The following is a 6370-nucleotide window of genomic DNA, read 5'->3' as shown; positions in this document are numbered from 1 at the left end:
TCCGCATCCCTCTGTTCCCTGTCCCAGCAGAGGCTGTGTCCTCTCCACTCAAAGCTTGAAGCGTGTTGTGGTCTCCTCTTCTCTGTACATGCCCGTTTCAGAGTCCAGTCTGGTGGGAGAGGGATCAGGATGGGAAAGAAAAGTAGGGTAAGCAGAAACGATGAAACCTTACAAGAGTGAGATTATCATGTACAAGAGATCCCAGGAACATTGACTTGATGAAAAAGTCACATCAGAGCACTCAATTTGACAGAGCTTTTCTGCCGAATGTCTACTGACATTCACTGTCCGAGATTCTGTACTGGGGGTACACGCGTCCTCTGCCCTAAGGCATCTTTGAGTCCAAGAGATATTTTGAGGACTGGAAATCATAGGAAACTGCCCATGAGTTCACACATATTTCCAATGGTGTCCCCAATTTCAGGGAGTCCACGGATCACCTAAAGCCAGCCCCTCCAGTTTGGCTAAGAAACTCTATATATCAAGTTTTGTATCATATGTATTGCTCCTAACTCAGAAAATTCCACCATTTTTAGCAGTGGTTTATTTATTTATACCATTGAAGGAAATGGTTTATTTATGAATCTATATTATGGATATTCTATAAGATACTGGGTGTACAAAAAGACTAAGTCGAAAAATCTCAGCTGTGCACAGTGGCTCATGCTTGTAATCCCATCTCTTTGGGTGGCCAAGGGAGGAAGACTGCCTGAGGCCAGCAGTTCAAGACCAGTATAGGCAACATAGCAAGAGCCCATCTCTAAAACAAAACAAAACAAAACGAAACAAAATTAGCCAGGTGTCGTGGCTGGCACCTGTGTTCCAACAACTTGAGAGACTGAGGTGGCAGGAGGATTGCTTGAGCCTAGGAGTTAGGGGCTTCAGTGAGCTGTGATCGTGACACCGCACTCCAGTCTGGGCAACACACCAAGACCTTGTGTCAAAAAAATTTTTTTAATTAAATATAAAAGAGTTTCATGACATTCAGAGACCATCCAAAGAACCTGTGGGTTCCGGCCAGGCACAGTGGCTCACGCCTGTAATCCCAGCGCTTTGGGAGGCCATAGCAGGTGGATCGCTTGAGGTCAGGAGTTTAAGAGCAGCCTGGCCAACATGGTGAAAACCCATCTCTTCTAAAAATACAAAAAATTAGGCATGGTGGTGGGTGCCTGTAATCCCAGCCACTCAGGAGGCGGGGGCAGCAGAATGGCTTAAACTTGGGAGGCGGAGGTTGCAGTGAGCCAAGGTCGCACCATTGCACTCCAGCCTGGGCAACAAGAGCAAAACTACATCTCAAAAAAAAAAAAAAAGAGAACCTGTGGATGAGTTCCCACATGGCTTCCTAACGGGCTGCGGCTCTCCTAGGAGTCTCTCGCTCATGGGAAAGGCACAAACTGAATGCGGAAGGAAATCCCATTGCTGTGGAAGTCCCATTGTTAGGAAGCTCTGCTTTTCTGGAGTTCAAATTTGCATTCATGACGCTTTAAACCGTCAGAGCTGGGTGTGTCCTCCTACAACAGATCACTTTACTCTCTCTCTCTCCTAGTTAACAGGCTTTCAAATATTAGAACATCCATGTTCTGGCCTCATTAAAATTGCTCTTTTGTGGGATGAAAAGCTCTGATTTAACCCGTCTTTAAGCCTGGTATGCATATTCCTCTCTGTTCCGGCCACCTTGTCTAGACACACTACACTGAGGCAGTGCCCATCTTAGATGATGTTGATACATTGTCAAAAAATGGGCAAACCAGGCGCGGTGGCTCACACTTGTAATCCCAGCACTTTTGGAAGCCGATGCCGACAGATAACCAGAGGTGAGGAGGTTGAGATCAGCCTGGCCAACATGGTGAAACCTGTCTGTTTTTCTGTAAAAATACAGAAACAATGAGCTGGGCGTGGGAGTGCACTTCTGTAATCCCAGCTACTTGCGGGGCTGAGGCAGGAGAATCACTTGAACCGGGAAGGTGGAGGTTCCAGTGAGCCGAGATCACGACACTACACTCCAGCCTGGGCGACAGAGTGAGACTCCGACTCAAAAAAAAAAAAAAGTGCCAGACAGCCCAGGTTTGGTCTGATATGTTCAGAAAAAAGCAAAACAGTCACCTCTCACCTTTTCTTTTCCTGCAATGATGCCGTTTAATACAACAATGGCTGTAGGTATGCTGCAGAAATATCATTCAAGTGAAACAGAAGGGCTTTCCTGGCTGGACACAGTGGTCACTCCTGCAATCCCAACACTTTGGTTGGCTAAGGTGGGAGGATTTCTTGCGGCCAGGAGTTCGAGGCTGCAGTGAGCTGTGATCCACCACTGCATTCCAGGCTGGGCATCAGAGTGAGGCCTCTCTCTAAAAAAACCCTTCACTCCCCAAAAAAAGGGATTTTCAAATACCAGCCTTTCAGCATGAGGATCACATGGAGGACCATTAAGACACAGCTGCTGGGACCCAGCCCTATTGATTGTAATTAAAAAACTGAGGTGAGGCCTGATTTAGCTCCGTCATTGGAATCCATTCAGATTTGAAATTCTCTGAGTTGGACAGTGCAAGAGAGATCCTAAAGAAAGCAAAGTCACTGTGGACTGAAATGAGCTGACAAGGTTTTCTGAGCGTGGTGAAATATGATCTGGGCCTCACTTGGGAGGGCTGTGGCCAGGCCTTGAGTCCGTGGCTCAGTGGGACCTTCTGAAACAGCCTCCAATCTGTGCCCCCACTTCATTTGCTAGTGGATGACCCCCTCCAGTGGCTTTGATGCTGATGGGAATAAGTCGACCTGCAGCGGAAGTTCAGCCCAAGTTTCAGCCCAGCAGCTTCTCCACACCTGTCCGTGGTCTGGTCATGCTGCCGTCTCTGCGGTTCTCTGCGGAGTCGTGGTTTCTGTGCCTTGAAGAGAACTTCCCCTCTGGGACCCAGAAACCCAGTGAATCCTCAGGAAAAAAGGGAATGAAATTACTGAAGACAACTCTGTGGTGGGGAGATGGAAAAGAGGCTCTCTCTCTTTTTTTTTCCTAATATTTTGAGACAGAGTTTCGCTCTTGTCACCCAGGCTGCAGTGCAGTGGCTCCATCTCGGCTCACTGCAACCTCTGCCTCCCAGGTTCAAGCGATTCTCCTGCCTCAGCCTCCCGAGTAGCTGAGATTACAGGCACCCACCACCACTCCCGGCTAATTTTTGTATTTTAGGGTTTCGTCATGTTTGCCAGGCTGGTCTTGAACACCTGACTTCAAATGATCCACCCGCCTCTGCCTCTCAAAGTGCTGGGAACACAGGCATAAGACACTGCACCCGGCCTGTTTTTGTTTTTTAGAGACAAGGTCTCTGTTGCCTTGGCTGGGGTGCAGTGGTACAATCAGCTCTCTGTTGCCTCCTGGGCTCAAGCAATCCTCTTCTCTCAGCCTCCCAAGTAGCTGAGACTACAGGTGCATGCCTGTAGTAGATATAGCATCTTGCTCTGTTGCCCAGACTGGTCTTGAACTCTTGGTCACAAGCGATCCTCTTGCCTTGGCCTCTCAAAGTGCTGGAATTACACACGTGAGCCATTGAGCCCAACCAGATAAGATGATCTTTAAGGGCCCTTCCCATGGTACCATATCCAAGTCAGCGAGACTGCGGCTATAGCAAGTTTAACATAACCAGATACGCTAGTATTATGGGCTGCATGGTGTGCCCCCCACCCCTAATTCATGTATTGAAGCCATGACCCTCCAGACCTTAGAGGTGACCTTATTGGAACCAGAGTCTTTACAGAGGTGATCAAGTTAAAATGAGGTCACTAGAGGCCAGGCACGGTGGCTCACACCTGTAATCCCAGCACTTCGGGAGGCCGAGGCAGGCAGATAATGAGCCCAAGAGACCGAGACCATGATGTCCAACATGGTGAAACCCTGTCTCTACTAAAAATACAAAAATTAGCCAGGCGTGGTGGTGTGGGCCTGTAGTCCCAGCTACTCAGGAGGCTGAGGCAAGAGAATCGGTTGAACCCGGAAGGCAGAGATTGCAGTCAGCCAAGATCATGCCACTACACTCCAGCCTGGGTGACAGAGTGAGACTCTATCTCAAAAAAATAAAAATTAAAAAACTAAAAACCTACAGCACCGCCTTTTACATAATGCAATGGTTTGGTAAGCACATGCACCCCAGGGAGGTAGTGGCAGATTCAGTCAACCTTCCCAGCAGTGTGGAGACGCAGTCAGGCATAGCAGGTGTTGATGTGGTTTGAACCCACAGCTTGGCTCAAATCCACACTCCCCTACTTAGTACCGAGTGAAGCCACTTACCCTCTAAGTGCCTTACTTTTCTTTTCTTTTCTTTTCTTTTTTCTTTTTTCGAGACAGAGTCTCGCTCTGTCACCCAGGCTGGAGTGCAGTGGCATGATCTTGGCTCACTGCAAACTTCGCCTTCCAGGTTCAAGCAATTCTCCTGCCTCAGCCTCCCAAGTAGCTGGGATTACAGGCGCCCACCACCATGCCAGGCTAATTTTTGTATTTTTGATAGAGATGGGGTTTCACCATATTGCCCAGGCTGGTCTCGAACTCCTGACCTCAAGTGACCTGTCTGCCTCGGCCTCCCAAAGTACTAGGATTAGAGGCATGAGCCACCACACCTGGCCACTTTTCTTATCTATATTTGTTATGTGGATGACTTGTGTTAACGCAAGTAAGATGCTGCTCGTCATCTTTAAAGAAAATAGGTGGCAACCTGTTATAGCAAGTCCTGTTTTTATTTGTACTTATGAGGCTTTAATTAAACGCTAAGAATTAAAATGCACATAATATTAGACTTTACCTCACAAACTGGCTTCAATTATTCAATGAGACTTATATGTATTACTTAAATGAGGTTAAATTTAACCTTTAAAAAATGATTTATTGTGGCTGGGCACAGTGGCTCACACCTGTAATCCCAGCACTTTGGGAGGCCAAGGCAGACGGGTCACTTGAGGCCAGGAGTTCAAGACCAGCCTGACCAACACGGCAAAACCCCATCTCCGCTAAAAATACAAAAATTAGCCAGGCATGGTGGTGCACACCTGTAATCCTAGCTACTCAGGAGCCTGAGACACAAGAATCGCTTGAACCCGGGAGGCAGAGGTTGCAAGGAGGTGAGATCACACCACTGCACTCCAGCCTGGGCAATAGAGTGAGGCTCTGCCTTAAAACAAAGAAAAATGATTTTGGGGGATGATGGGGTGTCACTATGTTGACCAGGCTTGTCTCAAACTCCTTGCCTCAAGCAATCCACCCACCTCAGCCTCCCAAGTAGCTGGAACTACAGGCACATGCCACCACGCCTGGCTTGTGTGTGTGTGTGTGTGTGTGTGTGTGTGTGTGTGTGTGTGTAGAAACAAGGTCTTACTGTGTTGTTTAAGCTGCTCTCAAACTCCTGGGCTCAAGTGATCCTCCCACCTCGGCCTCCCAAAGCATTGGAATTACAGGTGTGAGCCACCTCACTGAGCCCTCCACCTTTCAGCTGAATGCAGAAAAGTACAATCTTTTAACCCAAAGCGTTCCTCACACTTAGGGTCAGGAAGAGCCCTTCATGCCCTGGAGGCAACTACTAACCCTCTGCTAAACACTCTGACTCTGGGTGTGAGAAACACACCTACTGTGCCCCACATATTTTTCCAAATACAACTTAATTTAGCCTTCACGACAACCCTGGAGTGAAGGATCATTAACTTTATTTCATAGATGTGGAAACTGAGACTCAGAGGCAGGAAATGACCTCCTTCTGGAGGCTGCAAATTCTTTGATGCTCCTTTGATCAACAGGTGGGAGCTGGCCAGAGGTGGTGGCTCACACCTGTAATCCCAGCACTTTGGGAGGCCAAGGTGGGAGGATTGACTGAGGCCAGGAGTTTGAAACTAGCCTGGGCAACATAGCAAGACCTCATCTCTACAAAAAATACACAAATTAGCAGGGTGTGGTGGTGCACACCTGTAGTCGCAGCCACTCGGGAGGCTGAAGTGGTAGCATTGCTTGAGCCCAGGAGGTTGAGGCTGGAGTGAGCCATGATCAAGCCACTGCACTCCAGCCGAGGAGATGGAGATAGACCCTGTCTCAAACAACAACAAAAAAATAGGTGAGGGTCAGCCAGGCATGGTGGCTCACGCCTGTAATCCTAGAACTTTGGGAGGCCAAGGTGGGAGGATTGCTTGAGGCCAGGACTTCAAGACCAGCCTGGGCAGCCTAGCAAGATCCCATCCCTTAAAAAAAAGTTTTTAGGCTGGGCATGGTCACTCGTGCCTGTAATCCTAGCACTTTGGGAGGCCAAGGCAGGCGGGTTGCCTAAGCTGAGGAGTTTGAGACCAGCCTGGGCAACATGGTGAAATCCTGTCTCTACTAAAATACAAAAAATAAGCCAGGTGTGGTATT

The sequence above is a fragment of the Pan troglodytes genome, chromosome 6 (genome assembly GCF_028858775.2).
Source record: "Pan troglodytes isolate AG18354 chromosome 6, NHGRI_mPanTro3-v2.0_pri, whole genome shotgun sequence".
Classification (NCBI taxonomy): Eukaryota; Metazoa; Chordata; class Mammalia; order Primates; family Hominidae; genus Pan; species Pan troglodytes.
Note: the sequence above shows the minus strand (reverse complement) of the source record.